The 19,362-nt window shown below is 40.9% G+C and overlaps 1 long non-coding RNA gene across 2 annotated transcripts in view; it reads right to left on the bottom strand.

Moving 5' to 3' along the window:
* Nucleotides 1-19,362, bottom strand: part of LOC122156142 — a 79,515-nt gene that overhangs the window by 53,675 nt on the left and 6,478 nt on the right. Inside the window, exon 2 of one of the 2 annotated variants that reach the window (XR_006167385.1) lies at nucleotides 15,866-15,923. The exons of the other annotated variant lie outside the window; for it this stretch is intronic. This is a non-coding gene — a long non-coding RNA (uncharacterized LOC122156142). The remainder of the gene's footprint in view (nucleotides 1-15,865; nucleotides 15,924-19,362) is intronic. 2 annotated transcript variants of the gene reach the window in all.

Genomic DNA, 19,362 nt, shown 5'->3' with positions numbered 1-19,362 from the left:
CAGAATTAGGGAGAACTCCTAACTGAAAGAAAAGCACAGTCCCATGTGCCACTGTGCAAGCCAGTGGATTTAAAATAAGAGAACTACCTTCCTAAACCACCATTAGTTGTCCCAGTTGACCACTGGGGAGAAACATTCTTTATAAATGTCATGCTTCTATGTAAACAAACTCAAACCTCCCTCTGTGGTATCTTTACTTAAAATCTGATTTAAAATGGTTAGCAATTCTTTCCCTGAAGCAGCTTACTGTGCTATGCCATCACAGTTGGTGTCTGTCTTCAGCTGTCAATAATACAGTACTGCAAGATGTTTTTAACTTGAATTATATATATCTTGTATTTAAATGACTTCAGAGCTGTGTATAAAGCCTTGTTTTTAAACACTTTTCCTCTTTCTGGAGATCATGTGCACATGCAAAATTTGTTAGGAATCCAAGTATTTTATGATTCTAGTACTCCTACAGAACATGACTAAATATTCAGCAATGCTTCAAATTAAGCTTGTGCTCCACCCCAGCAGATCAACTCTTCAAACAGCCTGCATTCCTTTACCTGGGAGTGGAAGGAAATTGTGAAGAAAAAAAAAAAAGTAAATAAAGGAGTGCGAAGGAAAGCATTTTTGCTGTGCAATTATCCTGATTCTCAACTTGCACTCCCTAAGAAACAAGACGCAGTGCCTAAGGTGCCCCTTCATCGTAGTAGAGAAAAATTGCTTACAGACCAGTACTACTACTCATACTCAACCACTGTCCTACTCTGGTTGGCTCACTGTGACTCCAGATAGCAATGTTTTAAAAGCACAGCAAATATGAATGAGATGCCCCTTGCAATACTTCTTCTGCTAACCTCATACTGGGGAGTACAGCAGAGGGGAGGAAGAGTTTTCAGGGCATCGTTTCTCCCACTGCACAGAAGAGAGTTCCTCATGCTTGGCTGGTCTCCTCCAAGATAGCACTAAGCTTGTGCTCCTGGCTCCCAGTTTCATTCTCACATTTAACCTACCTTTTTGGAGAAGGGGAGGAGAAGCATATTTTCACAAATATGCATATTTGAGGGCAAGCTCATTCACCTGAGCTGGCCATTATTGCAATGACCAGACCTCTCTCCAAGCTATCAGGTGGGAGCAGCATAGAAGTTTTGTGAGACTTTCTCTTTCTTTGCACTGTAATGATTTCATTACCACAAAATCAGCATGCTAATAGATACACTGATGAATATTGCCCCAAGCTGAGCAGAGCCTTCATGCAGGGTCCATATTTTGCCATTTAGTTGAAATGGAAACTCACGTGTTTATCAGTCATAAACACAAGAGTGTTACCATTCTTTGGTAGAGATTTCTGCCTTCTGAAGAGGTGGTTTGTGTTCCATGTACCCTCTGAATCACTTGCACATTCTGCTTTTAAAATGTTAGCATGTAAAAACGACACAGTAATTATACCCTAGTAATACAAAAAGATAATATTTTTCTAGCAACATTCCATAAGTCTGTGACCAACCAGTCTGTAGTGAATGATACTTTCTCAAAGAGCTACTGGTATTCCAGCTTCTCTCAGTCTTTAATTCCCAGTTTTTAAGCTTGGAGAAATGCAGCATGTTGCATGAAGACATTCTATTCCAGGTCATACAACAGTGGGTGTTTCAGAGAAGTATAATTTTTCCCGTCTCTAAGAAGCTCATCTTGTACCACATGTCCTGTTCCATGAAGATATATCTTTGACAACATCTATGTATGTTAATGATACTGAGAGATAAGGCCACCCCTAAATTCTCTGCACCTTCAAAAAGAGACACACGTGCAGGAGGGAAACTCCATTGCACAGCATATGCTGCTGCTTACTTACTTTGACTTGACATTGATGGATGCATTCAAGTGTTTACAAGCTGCCTGATGAGATGACTCAGAGAAAGTTTGAAAGATACAGCACGGCTGACACCCCTGCTCGAAGAGGGAGGAAGTAGGAGGGAAAAACTGCCTTGAGATCAGAGTTTGTGGTTTTTTAAAATGCTGCTGCTTCACACAAGCCCACTCTTTGTGCTGGAGTAATTACGTGGGTGTACTAGGAAAAAAGGCTAAGCAACTTGAGAAAGGTTTGGCTGTGGGGAAACCCAAATTTAAAAAGCTGGAAGAAGTAGAGCAGCTCAGTAGTCCTGAAGGAAGACTTGCAAGCTGTCTCTGCAAGCACCTTGAGCAGTTATTGGAACAGTCCTGGGACGCTTTCAGGTGCAGGTCAGTAATCTGTAGGTGACAAGCTCACCTTCTCATCATCCTGCTTGTACAGCTGCTGGGGATTTTGCCCATGCTGTGGCATTGCATGAGACATAAATGTGAGCATTTCTCCCATAACTGTAAGGCTGCTTTGAGAATTCCCCTAACCACTTTTGAAAGTGAGCAGAGGTGGGGACTGGTAAGTCAAAAAAACACTCAGACTTCTTCTCCTGGAGGTGTGCAGTGCTACTTGCCAGCACTGAGCTCTCTCACTTGGAGGTAGGCTAGACTCATGGCAGCCATGCTGGAGATACTGCTTGTCTTTACTGACTGTTTAATGAGCAGAAAGAAATGTGCATCCTGCTCTATGAATTATCATTTTCAAGCTGTCAGGCAGGAAATGCCTGCATTGAGATGGGAGGTGCTCCCATGAACACTTAACTCTTTCCCTCCGTTTTCCTGTGTAAGGCACAGAACAACAGTGTAGACAAAAAGCCAAAGAAGCTGGCTTTCCCCAGATACTCACATGGGAGTGGTGCTCTTTCACCTATGCATATACCATGGGTCCATGTCGTTGCATAAGGACATGTACTTCTGCAAAGCCAGCAGTGCAAGGGAGGAGCATTGTTAAAACTTTGGCTTCATCCCTATTCTCAAGACAGCAATTGTCATACTGTGATCCACAAAAATCACCAAGTCCAAATCCTGGCTCCACACAGGACCATCCAAAATCAAACTGTATGTCTGAGAGCATCGTCTAAACACATCCTGAACTCCAGCACCGGTGGCCGTGCCCACAGCCCCGTGCATCCCGTTCCCCGCCCACCGCCCTGTGGTGCAGCCCCTTTCCCTGACCCCCAGCTGCCCTCCCCTGACGCAGCTCCATGCCGTTCCCTCGTGCCCTGTCGCTGTCACACAGAGCAGAGCTCAGCGCTGCCCCTCCGCTCCCTGTGAGGAGCTGTAGTCCATTCCAGGCAGCTCCAGAAGAAAACTGGGAATGTCTAGAGCATCTTCTGTCTGCAGCTGACACCACAGCATGCCTGGGGCGATCCAGACAACAGCTGTGGGGGCCAGAGGAGAAGCACTGCCATGGAAGTGGGATCTTGGCCTAGATTAACCACCCCAGGACCTACCCTGGTGCTGCAGCAGGGGCATACCCTAACTTGCAAAAGGAATGTGTTGTATTAGAATCATTCTCCACCCAAGGAAATATCACATGCTATTATTTATGGTCTTTTATTTCCTCTAGGGGCTTGAATAATTCTAGGTGCTTCTGTTTCTTTCAAAAAAGAAGGAAAGAAAGGAAATAAGGAAGAGGGAAAGAAAAAGAAAGGAAGAGAAAGGGAGGGAAGGAAGGAGGGAAGGAAGCAAGAAGAGAGGAGAGGAGGGAAGGAGGGAGGGAGAAAAGGAAAGGAGGAAGGAAGGGAGAAAGGGAGGGAGGGAGGAAGGAAAACAAAGTACTGGAAAATCCTAAAATGGCTGTACTGTTCTGAAGAAATGAGAGTATTTCTCTCTTTAAAAAGTTCTTATGGATTTTTTCTTTTTTTTTCTTTTTTTTTTTTTTTTTTTTTTTCTTTTTTTTTTTTTTTTGTAAAAATCTCTAATTGAGTTACAAGATATTTTATTACCTTGAAATTTCATTTTTCTGTCAGGCTCCACTGAAAGGGATATTTTTCTTGTCAAATCATGTATAACTACACAAAAAAGGCACATGTTCCTGAAACACTATGATGGTAAAATTTCATTTGGAATGAAAGCCATTATAGAAATGTAGGTGTATTGCTGTTGTTGAAAATAATGTTATGTAACAGAAAATTGATGGATTTTGCAGCTGCTTTTATTTACTTATTTATTTATTTTTGGACAGGAGATGTAGTTACTGCTCATTTGCCTGCTCCCTAAACTGGCTGCCCCTGTTAATGGCACTGGGAGAACCTCAGTGGACTGCAGTGGGGAGTATATGGGGCCACCAGTATCTAAACTTTATTCCTCATTTCTTTTAGGAATACAAAGAGCGACGCTCTGACAGGCAGAGAGCAGCAAGGAAATTATCTTAATTGCTAAAGCAATAACGCTTAATACAAAGCATGACACATGAATAAAATCCAAAAGAAAGGAGAATCTAGCTGCAAAAAGAAACAACAATATGAAGTTTTAAAATGTTCCCCAGCGTGCATATATGCGGTGTTTTGTACAGTAACCATAAAAATGACAAGATTGTTTTATACCTTTCACATACAAGCAACCTGTTTTGACTTTGTAGTACTTGGTGAGTCATTAGAGAAACTGATCTTACTAAAAGCTTTGCCATTTCTCTTGTTCTTACTGTTAAAAGAAAAAAAAAAGCAAAAAAAAAAAAAAAAAAAAAGCTTGAGCAAGATCCATGCTGCAAAAACAAAGCAACGTGCATATTGGGTGTCTCCTGATCCCTGTCCTGTGCCATCTGGGTAGTGGACTTGCTCTTCCTTTGCCACCACCTGGTTAGGCTCTGGCTCTAGCTGTCTGAGCAGAGCCCACTGATAGCCCCAGGTGCTTTAGCCCAAGTGCAATGGAGGGAAGTTTTTTGCATCATGTGGTGACAGTGATGGCACGTGGCTCCCCACCAGGCCCCATCCCTAGCATTCCTGGCTACATTGAGCCCATTACAGGAAGAAAAGCAACAGCTAGCCTATAAATAAATCATTGCATTTCTTCCCAATGTCATTTTCCCCCAAGGAGCCAACTAATGTTTCTGCCACAAAGAAGTTACCAGCTCACAAGTGGGAAAGGAGGGGTCTGACATGAGTGTGAGAGGGTTACAGTGCAGATGACACACTGCAGGAAGATGCACCCCCCACACCCACTTCTCCTACACGATATGGCACCTCCTATCCAAAAACTGCTAGAGATCCCTGCGCTATGGGATCATTTTATCTCTGAATCCAAATATCCATGCATGTTATTTACTTCTTTTTGAAGGCTGAATAAGCAGCTATGTGCAGGGGAGCAGCAGGGTATTCATTTGCTTTATTGTTCGTACCTTCAATCTTACTCTGCATATGGTATTTTACCACTGTGTACTGATGGACCCTTTCACAGTGTCGAGAAGCTTGTCAATAAAAATAACTGCAATGAGAAAGGAACAGCTTTCCTATCATGCGGCACTTTCAAGTTATCTCTCGATAGCAACCGGTCAGATGTCACCGCTATAAAACCGTGGTGTTCTGGGATAATATATAACCTGAATAATAAATCCAGTATTGTATTCCTCACCTTTCACATCAAATCTGCAAGATCCAATGCCACTGCTTTTGCCTTCAGTTTAACTGGGGTTGGTCTGTCTGCTTAAGCGGAATGTTCTTCTAACTCCTACTCCTTTCTAAAACTAACCCACTTCATCTGCTGCCTGAATAAAAAGCTTTGTGTTAGTCACGATGTCTTCCTGCACTGTTTTATTCACTAAGTTTGACAGAAAAATACATGTTATGAAACCAACTTTTAATGCATGATGGAAATTGGTCTGAACCTGCCTGAGAAGCTGTCCTTCCGAGAAACTTAAGACAGTATTATGATCTCTGATGCTTTTTCACCCTACTTGGGATATTGCCAGGCTTAGGTACCCACTGGTCAGAGCAAAGACCATCAAGGTGGGTAGACCAAAGACCCATCAAAGCCATTAATTTACCTCTGACAGTGGTCAACACTGGTTGGGAGCAGAAGAGAACAATTAAATCACAATGATTCTCCTGACATCACGTTTCTACCCTTCCACAATGTGGTGCTTACAGCATTCTCAAGCCAGCTGTTCTGCCGATAATGCTAATAGCTCTGCAAGAGCTTTCCTTTTAGGATTTTGATCGTTTTCTGAAGCAATTCAGACTTTTCACTGCACAGCATTCTAAGTAATGAGTTAATCATATTTAATGATAATTTCTAGATGACTAGTTCATCATATGTAATGGTCATACAGTAAAATACTTTCTTACATGTTTCAAAGATTCTATCTATTAACACTGGCACTGGTTGTTGCCAGAGATTCTGTAGGATCTGCATCCTTAGAAATATTTAAAACTGGCCAAGATAAAGTTCTGACCTAAGGTGTCCACACATCAGGAGAAGATAGGATTACCTCCAAAAGTAGCTTTCAATCTAAATTATTCTGTATTTCTATAACTTTTCAGAGTGCCCACCATCTTGTGTAGCATGAAATATTGAAACATTTCTTTCTTATCTCTTTCATCTTATCCAATCACTGTGTCATTCATGATCCCATTAAGCACTTCAAACCAATGCCTCCCCTCTGCCCTTGCTAGGTCTCTCTTTCCCAAACTCAACAGAATTATTTTATTTAGCTCATATCATGAAATGATATAATCATTAAAGTTGGAAAAGACCTCCAAAATCATCGAGTCCAACCATCCACCTACCACCTATATTTCCCCACTAAACAGTGTCCCTTAGAATCACATCTAAACATTTCTTGAACACCTTTAGCGACAGTGATTCAACCACCTCTCTGGGCAGCCCATTCCAGTGCCTCACCACTCTTTTGAAGAAGAAATGTTTCCTAATATCCAACCTGAACGACTCCTGGCTCAACTTGAGGCCACTTCCTCTAGTCCTGTCACTAGTTACACAGGAGAAGAGGCCAATCCCCACCTCTCCGCAATGTCCTTTCAGGTATTCATAGACAGCTATAAGGTCTACCTGTGGGGGAAATGTTCCATGCCTATGTTCATCCCTGCCACCCTTCTCTGAATCTTTATTAAGTTTTACTTCATCCTTTCTGAAGCACAGAGGAGGCACCAGAACTTCATATAGGTTGTAACAGGTCAGCAAACTTTCTACTACAGTAAAGTAGTATTTTCAGAATTTCTATAGAATTTGCCTAATAATCCCAGTCTGGTCAACTTTTTGAGAGCAACTGAGCCATGAACCAACATTCTCTTCATAATGAGTCCCATTTATCTTTCCTGATCTTGTTTGTGATCACAGTTGCTTTTTATAGTATCCTCACTTCCTTCCTTTCTCCATAATTCCTTTTCTGTCCTGCGCTACCCCATCATTTGGGTTGACAACGATGTTTGTGGAGCTGTATGGCAAGCCAGGCAGTATCAGCAGCAACCATGACCACACCAGAAAACTCTAGCTTGGTGAAAAAGACTGCAGCATGACTTCTGGCCATCTCTGCTGTCCTGCCCTCCCTAGATGGGGAAGCAAGAGGGTGGGTGGGAAAGAAAGTAACAAGTATTTTTCTCCCAAAGTGGTGGCTTTCTCAAATGGTTCTATGAAGGAGAAGAGAACATCTGAGAGAGTGTACAGAATGAAGTGCAACTGCTGGGGAAGGATAGATGTGTGGACTGCACCACGGCAGCAGCTGTTACATCAACTCAGGCTGCTATGGGACTGCAGCTGTGTATATGCTTATCAGAGAGAAGCCTTTGGAAGCTCACTGCCTGAGGAAGGAAGCTGATAATGAGCATCTTTCCTTCTTCCCTTTCTCACATGCAAAGGCACAATTATTTTAATGATAACTGATAACAACTGTAATATGTCATGATTACACCACGCTCTTTCCCAGAAATTTCCAGTTGTCTTTACAAAAGCTATGTATTTACAAAGCCATGTGAGATATACAGCATAGAAGGCTGTCTTACAGATAAATAAGTTGAAATACAGGGAACTGAAACAATGAGATTGAGTCTATGCAGTCCATTAGAAGTAGGCAAGGAACCAGATTTAGAGGTCTTAGACTTCATCAGTGCCTTTAACCACTAGAAAAACTACTTGTGCAGAAGGAAGAATTCCTCCCTGTTATACTGCTGAAGAGGATTAGTAAGAGTGAGGAGAAGCCTAATGCAGCTGTCTGTGGTAAATACCTAATTCCTGCTTTTACTTTCCAGGTATCATAATAGCAGGGACAGTTGTCAAGCCTTTTAGTGTCTGAAGCCTTTCTTATAGCTTCTTTTCCCCAGAGAAGATGGCTCAGTTTAAATCTCTCACAGGAATTTGGGAATAACTCCCTGTTCAGATCAGACTTCTACTCAAATTATTTATCTTCAGAAATTTGAGAAACATAAGTCCTGCTTTTCTAAGAGTAAGGGGACATATTCTGTTCAACCGAGTGTCTCCGCTCTCCAGCTATGGCCCTTACTAGCAATATCTGTGGGGCTGAATCAGGAAACCATTTCAACATCTTTTAATGTCTACTCAGTTCAGAAGAGCACCTAAATCAGGAACATTTGCACTCACTTGCAAATCCTTCTTACTTCTAAAGAAAATGAGTGTCATACCCACAAGACAACAAAAATGAAGTGGATGACAATGTCAATAAATAATCATAGAATCATAGAATGGCCTGGATTGAAAAGGACCACAGAGATCATCTAGTTTCAACCCCCCTGCTATGTGTAGGGTCGCCAACCACCAGACCAGGCTGCCTGGCCTTGAATGCCTCCAGGGATGGGGCATCCACAGCCTCCGTGGGCAACCTGCTCCAGTGTGTCACCACCCTCTGTCTGAAAAACTTCTTCCTAATATCTAATCTAAACCTACCCTGTCTCAGTTTAAGACCATTCCCCCTTGCTCCATCACTATCCACCCTCCGAATAAGTGTAACATAATTGATGGGATTTACATGTTTGTCTAAAGTTTTAAATAGTTCATACTCGTATACTGTGTGACTTTGAAAATGGTATTTGTGTAATTAGAGCCTGTACTGTCATAAGGGAGCCAAATTGAGACTTTGTGAGCAACATGAACATTGCCGTTTCCTGGCATTTGCTTAAAATACATTCTTAGTGCACCCTTTTTATAGGATTCTTTCCCTCTCTCCTTTTCAATATTCTAAGGTATTTTAAAAGTTAAAAAAAAAAAAAAAAAAAAGCAGAAAAAAATTGAAAACTGTTCTAATAACTATGGTAATGCCAATCACATGCACTTCTGAAAGTCAGCAGGAGAGAAAATCTCTTTCTGCACACTCTGGGAGCTATAACCACACCAAAGACAAAAGAATCAGTCACTTTTGGTTTTTCAGAGCCCGACTGTAACCAGAACTGTAACCAGGAACTTAGACTGTACTGCCAACTGCTTTCCCCCAATAACTCCTAAACTGAACTAGGAAGAAAGGTAAATTTGTCGATTATACAGAGCTGGGAGAAATGGCTGACACAGCAGAAGGCTGTGCTGCCATTCCTGGATAAGTTGGAATATTAGGTGGAGAGAAATCCTATGAGGTTCAACAAGGATAAGTGTAGGGTCTTTACATCTGGGGTGGAATAAAGGCATGTATCAGTACAGATTAGAGGCTGATCAGTTAGAATAGAGCTCTACAGAGGAGAACCTGGGTGTCCTGGTGTGCAACAAGTTGGCCGTGAGCCAGCAGTGTGCCCTTGTGGGCCAGAAGGCCAATGGTATCCTGGGGTGCATTAAAAAAAGCTTGGCCAGCAGGTCAAGAGAGATGATACTCCCCCTCTATTCTGCCCTGGAGAGTCCACATCTAAAGCACTGTGTCCAGTTCTCGGCTCCTCAGCTCAAGAAAGACAGGAAACTCTGTATCAGGGGGCTACAGAAATAATTAGGTATATAAGGCTAAGATCCAGAACTGTTCAGCTTGGAGAATAGAAGACTGAGAGGGGATCTTATCAACACGTACAACACATATCTAAAGGAAGGTTATAAAGAGGATGGGATCAGACTCTTTTCAGTGGTGCCCAGTGACAGAACAAGGGGCAACAGACTCAAACTGGAGCACAGGAAGTTCCATATGAACATAAGAAAAAGCATACTGTGAAGTTAACATAGCACTGGAAGAGGTTGCCCACAGATACAGTGGAATCTCCTTCTCTGGAAGTATTCAGAACCTGCCTGGATACTTGCCTGTGTAACCTATTGTAGGGAAATTGAATTAGAAGTGGTGTTGGACACCGGAGGTCCCTTCCAACCTTTGCAATTCTGTGATTATTGTTTCCATCTTACACACATAGAAGGGGGATTGTTTTGCCAGAGAAATGAAGGCAGATCTCTTGAGAAGAGAGATAGGGAGCAGTAAAGTCATGGAAAAGCATACTGGACACCTAAATCCCACTCCACAGCATGTCCATACTCTGGATAATGGTGCCTCCTATGAAGCATTCCCTCACCAGCAGATAACTTCCCACCCAGTTAAAGCACTCTACTTAAGAAGAATAAGCTCAAAAAGAATAAGATGGAAGTATTACACACACATTACAAACACAGCCTACTTTTTTAGGTCACTAAAAGATACTGCTTGTACACTACAGGCTGTCACTCAGATTCACTCATCTCTGCCCTTTGGATTTTAGGCTGTGTTTGAAGAACAACTGAAGCTGTAACTACAGCATCTCTTTCTCTATGTTTCCAAAGATAAATAGAATTTCATGCTGTCTCATGCACAACTGCATATTTTGCCTCCCATAAGAAAAAGCCAGAGTTTTCCTTCAGTTATTCCAAGAAGGCCTGTCCAGAAATCATTGCAGAGAAGGGAGCTGTGCAAATCGTATTTGTGTTACTGAAACATGACATGCTGAGCAACTTGCTTGGCTTGAGAACCTGAAGATAACACAGGATGCGGGAATTGCCTCCCACTCTGGCCACTAACCCAGAACCACATCCTCTTGCTCAGGAATGACCTCAAGTTTTTTCTCCATTGCCTACTACAGACCATGAGAATGGTGGATGTCCCACTCCAGCCTTAAAGGAATTGTTTACCCTGCTATGAATTCCATCCTTGGCAAAGTGGGACTTTCAGCAGCCCACAACTAGGAAAACCACAGCATATGTAACCAGAGTGCAGAGACGCACTCCTGTTCTGCAAGGGTTCCTTTTCCATTCTGCAGTTCTCTATTTCTAAATAGTTCAACAATGTGCTCTTCAAAGTGCTACAAATAAAACTTCTCCCCCCTCTTGTTTCTAACTATGCAATGATATTCTTATGTACCCCATGTTAAAACATGATGAAATGGCTTAGCTCAAACCTGTACATCAATACACATATTTTCATGCTGAGACAGTATTTAATAAGTTTAGTCCAACCTAACTGAACAACTTCTTTCCAATGGGTATTGCATAAGTAGTGATTAAAACCCAAATTTGAAAAGAATTGCCTGGATACCCTGCATTACTACAGAACCATCTCTAGTAAATATGGAACCACGGTTTGAGTTATAATACTGTGTTGATTCCCATCCTCCAATACCAATAAAGCCCAGGCCAAGTCTATATTTATGTGAGCAATTAGTGAGCATTCAATACCACTGGCGTTTACTTAGCAACTTCTGTACAAGCTCAAAAGGGACTCCATTTCTACAGTAAGTATTACTTTCCCTAAAAGAAGACAAAACTCCATTAAAGGGAAACCCTTTTACAGTTGTGATGGAGTTATACTCTCATATCTCACAAAAGAATGTGGCCCAAAACAGTCACAGTTGACAGTATAAATTAATCCTTCTTCATATTTGCCTTGCAGTTTAATCTCAAATACCTCTAACCTACATTTGTTTAAAAACAATCAACTGGACTGTATTTCAGTAGTGGTTTTGTATGCTCTAGAATCAATTTGCCTTATTTGTACTTTCTTCCATCCCTTCACGAGTTTAATCGCCTTATTTAAAAGTGTGCAAGAACTGTAAATATCAGAAAAAGCAAACCTTTCAACCATGAGGCTGAGTGGAGACACGCATATCAGTAAACACATTTCCTGAGTAATAGCACACTACGTAATTTGTAAAATGCAATTACGCAGTAGCAACTCTTATCAGGAAATATATTTACACTGATTCCTTGTAGCAATAGATCAAAGAGCTTATTTTACTGACCTATATCTGTACTTAATTGTACAGCAGTTTCTTACATAAATAAGCAAATTGTCTTTCTTTTTCTGAATAATTTCCTACTAATGGGCAGCAGCTTTCCTGACATAGATGCTTTGCAAAAATTAATATTTGAAGACTAAAACTGTTGTTTGAATTTAATGTAACTTATCATTGGAAAGTTACAGACATCTGACACATTGATTATTTGTAGAGGAAAAGAACAACAGTGAACACAATGGGGCTGCCATCCCAAGAAGAGAATAACAGGTAGAAATATAACAGAAATGGAAAAGTGTCTGTGATAGCAAGCCAATGGAGGAGTTATAGGGAGATTGGAGAGCCCCTCAGATCCTGACTCCAACCTCTTTAGCAGTCAGGAATTTCAGAACTCTGTTCCCAGTAAGCAGTGTTTCATTGCGAGGACCAGGCATCTTCTCCAAGCCCACCCACTGGAGCAGTTCCCACCTTTTATAAGCAAAACACTCTGAGATTAGAAGCGCTCATTTGAGTCTCCAACATCCTCAAGAAGTGCTGAAACCCACAGCCACACAGACAACATCTGGTAGGGAAGCACAAACAACTAATAACTTACATGGCCAGAGATATTTAGGGAGATCCATCACAGAGTAGCCGATAGACTGGTGCCAGGGGTATCCCTCTTGGCATGTGAGAAATCCAGTTCAACAAAAACAAGAGTTCTTCCAGTAGTCCCCACCCAAACAGTAGAGTACCATCTAGTATAGAACAAACTTGCAAAAGCTGCCAAAGTTCTGCTTCAACATAGAAAAGCACGGGAACATTTTCCACCTAGCAACATTGTCTACAGTTGATCTTGAAAACGGCAGAATCAGTTAGACTAAGGTTTCCTCTTGCAAGTTTAAAAGCAGAGTGGCCAAACAGTAACTGGGATTTTGGATTATCTAAATAATTACTGTTGTTATGACTAATACAAAAACGCAGAATATTCATTTGTGTTAACTCCTCTTTCAGGCAAGGATTTTTCTATTTCTGTCACACGTTTCTTTTAAGTAGAAAAGTAAGTCACCTAACTTGTTTAAATTAGTTGCACCAGAGGAAGAAAGTAACCAACATAAGTTCAAATCATAAAGGAATTCTGAAAATATTTTTGCAAGCAAAACCAAAATATCATCTGCAAGTTTCACAGAATCTCAACTATCCTTAGTCTGTGGTTTTTATGGGGAAAGGCATGATGTATTTGTTAGTAGAATTGTATGTGGAGATTAATCTGAGACAATAGACATTGCTGTATGTGACTGGCTGTCCTGTCATTTCTTGCATATATGCTCTAAAGTCTTGCTGCTGTTTACCACGCTGTGCAAGAGTCATGTATGTTCCATTAATTCTAAGAGAAGATGTGTCACTGCAATTTTTTTGAAGCTTTCCATCATCACTTACACTGCTTAAGCATTTTGCATTGTCAATGACGGATGACACAGAAGTAGAACAAAAACTGATTATAGTCAATGTCTGAACTGGCAGAATATTTGAAGATGTTAATTTCGTTTAAAAGAAGGAAAGAAACTGCCATTTGGCAAAGGCAATCACAGCATGGAGCGATGGTGATTAGTATATATCTCTACCTACTTTTATCAGGTAAAGGTCCCTTTTAGTGGTGTTCTGGTTTGGAAGGTAGGTTGGGTATTTCAATATTTACATTACAGGCCCAGAAACATACACCTTAGAAGGACAGTTTCCTTGTTCAGGTTCATTCACGCAAAGCAAAGCATTCAAGAACTAGGAACAAATGACACCTACTGCATGGTGAGCTGCAAAAGATGGGCCAGTATTTTTAAGTTGGTGGGGAAAAAATATCACAATATTAGACACAGACTAAAAGCTCACCATTTTGTTTTCATTTAAAACAAGAAAGGCTGCCTCTGTACCTTATTGTCTTCCTTTCATGAAACACTTCACAATAGTCTTTATTTATTATTAACTTAAACATTTTTTAATGAAAAAGGTCCGAACTATCAGAACACTAAAGAAAGAATTAGTTACTCTTGTTGACAAAAAGTAGTATTTAAAACAATCTGTTAATCCATATGTGATAAACTCTGCTTTCAAATGTGTTAGTGTGAGTTAACTAACACATTTTGGAAACATGACCATCTATTTTCTCAGTCCACATACATCCTATGAGAATTAATGAAAAAGAAAAGAGGACGTCCAAGATACTAAAAAAGCATTCCTACAGGTGCTGATGGTGGTCCCAAAGAGGCCACTGCATTCTACACTGGGTGATAATGGCTTACGTTTTCTTTTATATAGGAACAGTGGGGTAGGAAAGGGTCTGTGATATGTCACATCTTTTAGTGTCAGATGAACTATAGCCTAATTCTAAGACCTGGACTTAACATTTCTAATGACCGGGTTGTTCATTTAACATGTACTGGCTTACTAGGTAAAGTAAATTAAAGGCTGAGGTGGCAACAATGATAAGCAGTAAATTTGCTTGTTCTGTAGGGAGCTGAAACGTGTCGGCTCATGCTTTGATCAAGTTAAATTGAGAGGTTTCAAAGTACACACAGGAAATGCTTCAACAGACAAACTTTGTCCCCAGAGGTCTGTCTCAGCCACTTTTCAGGCTTCTGCACATTCTTATCTGTTTCAGCAATTCTCTAACTTTAAATTCAGAGAATCCATGGAGAAAAGTGCCAGTGATGAAGGACAAGAGATGATTTCTCAGGTGATGGACAACATAAAGCCTTGGTCTTAAGAGATAGACTATTGGGCACTTGCTGGTCCTTAAAAAAAAAAATAAAAATCATAGAATTACAGGAGTTGGAAGGGACCTTTGGGGATCATTGAGTCCAATCCCTGGCTAAAGCAGGTTCCCTACAGTAGGTTGCACAGGAAAGAAGAAGAAAAAGAAGATGAAGAAAAAGAAAGAAAATTGAAATGTAAGTGGTTTTAAAAAACATTTATTTTAACTGTAGCGAAGATGGTAAATAATTACTAGAAAGCAGTATCCCCATGTGCTGTGGGAATCAGCACTACAATGCCTGGCTCCTGAACAACCTAACCTGTGCCTCGGACTCGACTGACTGCAGATCAAAAAAGGAACGAGCTCTCCCTGAGACCCTTCTTGTGGAGGCATTTATCGACAAACACTTTCTCACAAGTGGATTCTCTTCTGACTGAAATGGGGCCTGTCTGTGCTACAGCCTGCCCCTCTGTGACAGGGCTCTCTGGCAGGCTGTTTTCACAAAGCGTGTAGGAACTGCAGTTTTCTTTGAGAGAGCAATTGGTTGAAATTTGTCAATAGGTTCAAAAGGTATCAGGGATGTGGAAGTGACTGAGATACAAGTGCACGCAGCACGATTGCATCAGCCTTCTTTCCACACAAATCAGGATAAAAAGTTGCAGCAATATAAAAATAAATAACTGAGCAGACACAATTCCTACAAAATGCCAGTAGCTAGCCTAGACTTCATTTCTGCTGAGGGCGAAAGGTAAAGCTGGAACAGTTTAGTGCTTCGGTACTTTGTCTTGTGATAACTACTTCTTGAGAAGTGCGGATGCTTCAGAAGAAAAAAATAACATTTATCTTTCTCTTAAAAAATAGAACAAAACAAACAAACAAAAAAAAGCCAACAAAGTATCTTCCTATCCTATAAGGGAACAAAAAAATTTCCAGAAACTGGAAGTGGAAACAGCGTTTTTCAGTTGCTAATCGTTTAACTAATGACAGTTACACAAATTAATTCACAGAACTCAAAAGCTACTGACACCAACTTTTCCCTGTAATTTGCAGTGTTTAAAGCTGAGAGGTTACTGCCTTGTTCAGGATCTCAATGCAAACACAGCCACATAGATCAGAAAGGTACCTCCGTATGAGGAAGTAGTCTCTGTGGCCACAGTACTTCAAAATGTCCCAGGGTGACCCTGAATGGAGACAGGAGGAAAAATTTCACATTCCAGTTACTGAACTGAACTACCTACAATCTGAATACACAGTATCTCATATACATTTTAAAAGATCACATCTACGAAACCGCCTTGCAAGAAAAAAAAAAAAAAAAAAGTTTTTTTTTTTAGTATATTTGAAAAAGACCTAGTTAGTTAATTTCTTAAAAATTGGAAACCTAGGAACAGTAAAAAATGCAGCAATTTTTGCACTATTGGAGAATATAATTATTTCTTAGTTGATTGATGACCTATTGTACCACAGAAACTGACAGGTATTTTTTATTATCACTTAAAGAGCAGCTAAAAATCCCACTGTCTGGCAGAGCACAAACCCCTAATACAAGGGAGTGACCTACTGACTGAAGAGCAGCAGCAAAGCTAACCAGTCTGCTAGCCCAGTTAATTTCTCTTATACATCTCCCTCTTGCAGGAACTAAGCATTAGAAACTTCAAATACAATTCCCAAATCCAAACATCTGCTTCTTTCCATTTCCACTATAAATTTGCTTTTAAACATCCTTTCCCTCCCATGTACCTGTACAGTCTTTAACTCTTGTAATATGTGAGATATTTCCCCTTAAGAATTTGACTAAAAACAAGAATTTTCCGTTATTTCTGGTGATTTGGAGGAGGTAAGCACGACTTCTGCTGACTACTGTGCCCATAGTAATACCCTGTGGTGGGTGCTGTCTGTATTTGTCACCCAACAGCTGGATTAAAATTTAAATGGCTGCTGCACATTTCTTCTATAAACTAACATCTTTCTTCACATTCTTATCTCAGCACAATTTTCTGGACAATCCCTTTGTGGTTAGACAGTTTTTCTGACCTCTTCACTACCATACCTTAATTTCTTGTTAAAAATTTTCCCTGCTGAGAAAACTAGAATCTTTATTCCATCCCCCAATGAAATCTTACCTTGGAAAGAATAGTTGTAACAACGATTTGACTGGGAGAAGAAAGAAATAATGGTACCGTTGAGCTACTCAGCAGTACTCTTTCATTTACAGGCCTTTTGCTTAAATGTTTCACTTTTGTCAGGAATGGAAGCTGTTTGGAGCAGAAATTCTGCTCTCCTCTTTGTTGAAAACTTGTAAAACTAATTCCTCATGAAAGTTGTTCTAAATTTAAATGAGAAGCAAACCATAACCTGAAATAATTTTGATTAAGAGATAGCAATCACTCCATTCATAGCAGTTTTGGCTCTAAGTTACCAAGCCTAGATTCTTGTTTTAGGTAGATCAAAAATACTCCCAAAATAAACTTCCCCACGCTATTTCTGTTAAAACCATAAAAAGAGCTGGAGATGAGAAATCTTCGAAGCCTGTTCACAAAGGCAAGGGGTCAAAGTTCTCGTACAGATTGATAGAGAATTCATGTTTTATCAGTGACACTGCAATTATAGAGGTTTGATTCCTGTTTGTAGGACAAGGTCCTCCTCACTGATGGAGAACTCACCAGGCATAGAAAGAAAGGGATCTTTGTCTGAGCAACAGCACATGACAAGCATCCTCGGGACTGGCAGTGGCCCCGCTCCGCTCCTGCAAGCACAGCCCCCCCACCAGTCCTCCCAGCTCTTTGCCAAGGGAACACGGCACCAGCCTCTGAAAGAGCAGGCATATTCACGGTCAAAATATATATATAAATTCAAGAAGAGCAAATTGCAGCCTCCCCGGGTGGTGCTCAGCCAGGCTGTACTCAGAACAAGCCAGTTGCTGAATTACAGTGGGTATCTTTCTCAGAGCTTAAGGGTTCTCAAAGGAAATGCTGGTTGTTTGTTTTTTTCCTCAGATGTTTCAATGGGAAAGTTAAAAATAAATGAAACAAAGCCTTTTGGCTGCTGCTGTTTCAGCTGATGCCTCCTTTAGCAAAACACAAACCTGAAACGGTGCCTGAGAGCCCTTAGCAAGAGAAAACGGGCTTCTCCTTGCAAGACTTTACACATGCAGTCTTACTTCCTTATGAGTGAATAACATTTTGCTTCTGCACACTTGTGTTTCCCAAGTACAAGTAAATACTTAAAATAGCTCTTCTGCACAGCAGGAAATAGCCTATCAAGACTAAGCTCCGCAAGGCCACCTGGGGAGAGTTTATAAATGCTTTGAGAGCCAGTGCAAGAAAATCCCAGGTGAATGGCACCATGCAAGGAAGTCCTCTGCCAGACTCAAGGACAGCATCGCATCTGGAGAAGAACGTGCAGCCAACTAGGGGGGAAGGGTCACCCTATATTCCATTTAGATGTACGTATACAAACCTGTGATCTCAGCTACAGTCTTACTAGCTCTGAGGGAAAACCTCTAGGGAAAAGGAGGTAAACAGGGCTGACACAAAGTTTAAAGGAATAGTCTTACCCCAGCTAGGCTCTACAGGGAATTGAACAAATAAAAAGTTGAAACAATAGATATCTGGGAAAGAAAGTAATCTCCTTGGCATTAAAACTGTATTGGTTTTATCTCAAGAGGGAGGCACGGAACATACTGGCTAGGCACAAAACAATGTTGGAGAAGACTGAAGGGAGTGGAGATGATTTCCAGGAGAAGCACCAGCAGGCAGGGAGTGGAGGTAAAAGAACCCAACCACAACACAGTCTGCCCAAAGAAATTCAACTCAGTTCTTGCAGAGAGTAGAAATGTAGCTGTCCCTCCAAGGCAGAATCCAAAAGAGGGTCCAGAGAGGCTGATTGCTATTAGGTACAGAGTTAGCAGAAAATGCTCCTACACGGATGTGCTTCCCAAGGCACTACAGGAAGAAAGACTGAACTCTACCTTTATAGGTGGTCCAAAAAGAAGCAAGTAATTAGTGGAGGCAGCAAATGGCAGCACCGTGTTTTGAAATTCCTCTCATACCAAGTAGTTTCCTGTGGTTTTGGAAGAATGGAGTGGCACAAGTGCCATTAATAAAAAGTACTCTGCAATCAGAGATCATGTAAGGATGAATTCAATATTGTCCTTAGGCATTTCACAGGAAGTCAGAACAAGTTTTCGATGGTATAATGGATAAGAGGATTTACATGCAGGATATTTTAATAAAAGATGAAACAGAAGAGTATAGCCAAAGGCTGCTGCCCTAGTGGTCAAGGGAGGGGCACAAAGTTGACTGTTCTGCAAAATCTATCACACTGACCAAAATTTCAGTCTGAGAGTATTTGAGAACACCCTGTGAGTGAGTGTCCAAGGATGGATAACCCACAAAAGATGTAAATTGCAACAGATTTCTTGAGAAACTAACATAGTTCATGAGAATCTGAAGACTGGAACTGAGATGATAATTTGGACAGAACTAATTAATCCATGGACATCCCCCAGGGATTCACCTAAATCCTCCACTGTTTTACACCTAAAACTGGAAGGTGACATCTTCTACATTATGGAAAGGAAAAGGAAAAGGAAAAGGAAAAGGAAAAGGAAAAGGAAAA

Source organism: Centrocercus urophasianus, unplaced genomic scaffold (genome assembly GCF_019232065.1).
Source record: "Centrocercus urophasianus isolate 14NV4802_14NV808 unplaced genomic scaffold, USGS_Curo_1.0 seq_12, whole genome shotgun sequence".
NCBI classification, from domain to species: Eukaryota; Metazoa; Chordata; class Aves; order Galliformes; family Phasianidae; genus Centrocercus; species Centrocercus urophasianus.
The sequence above is the reverse complement of the archived record's forward strand: the minus strand, read 5'-3'. Positions and strand labels throughout refer to the sequence as shown.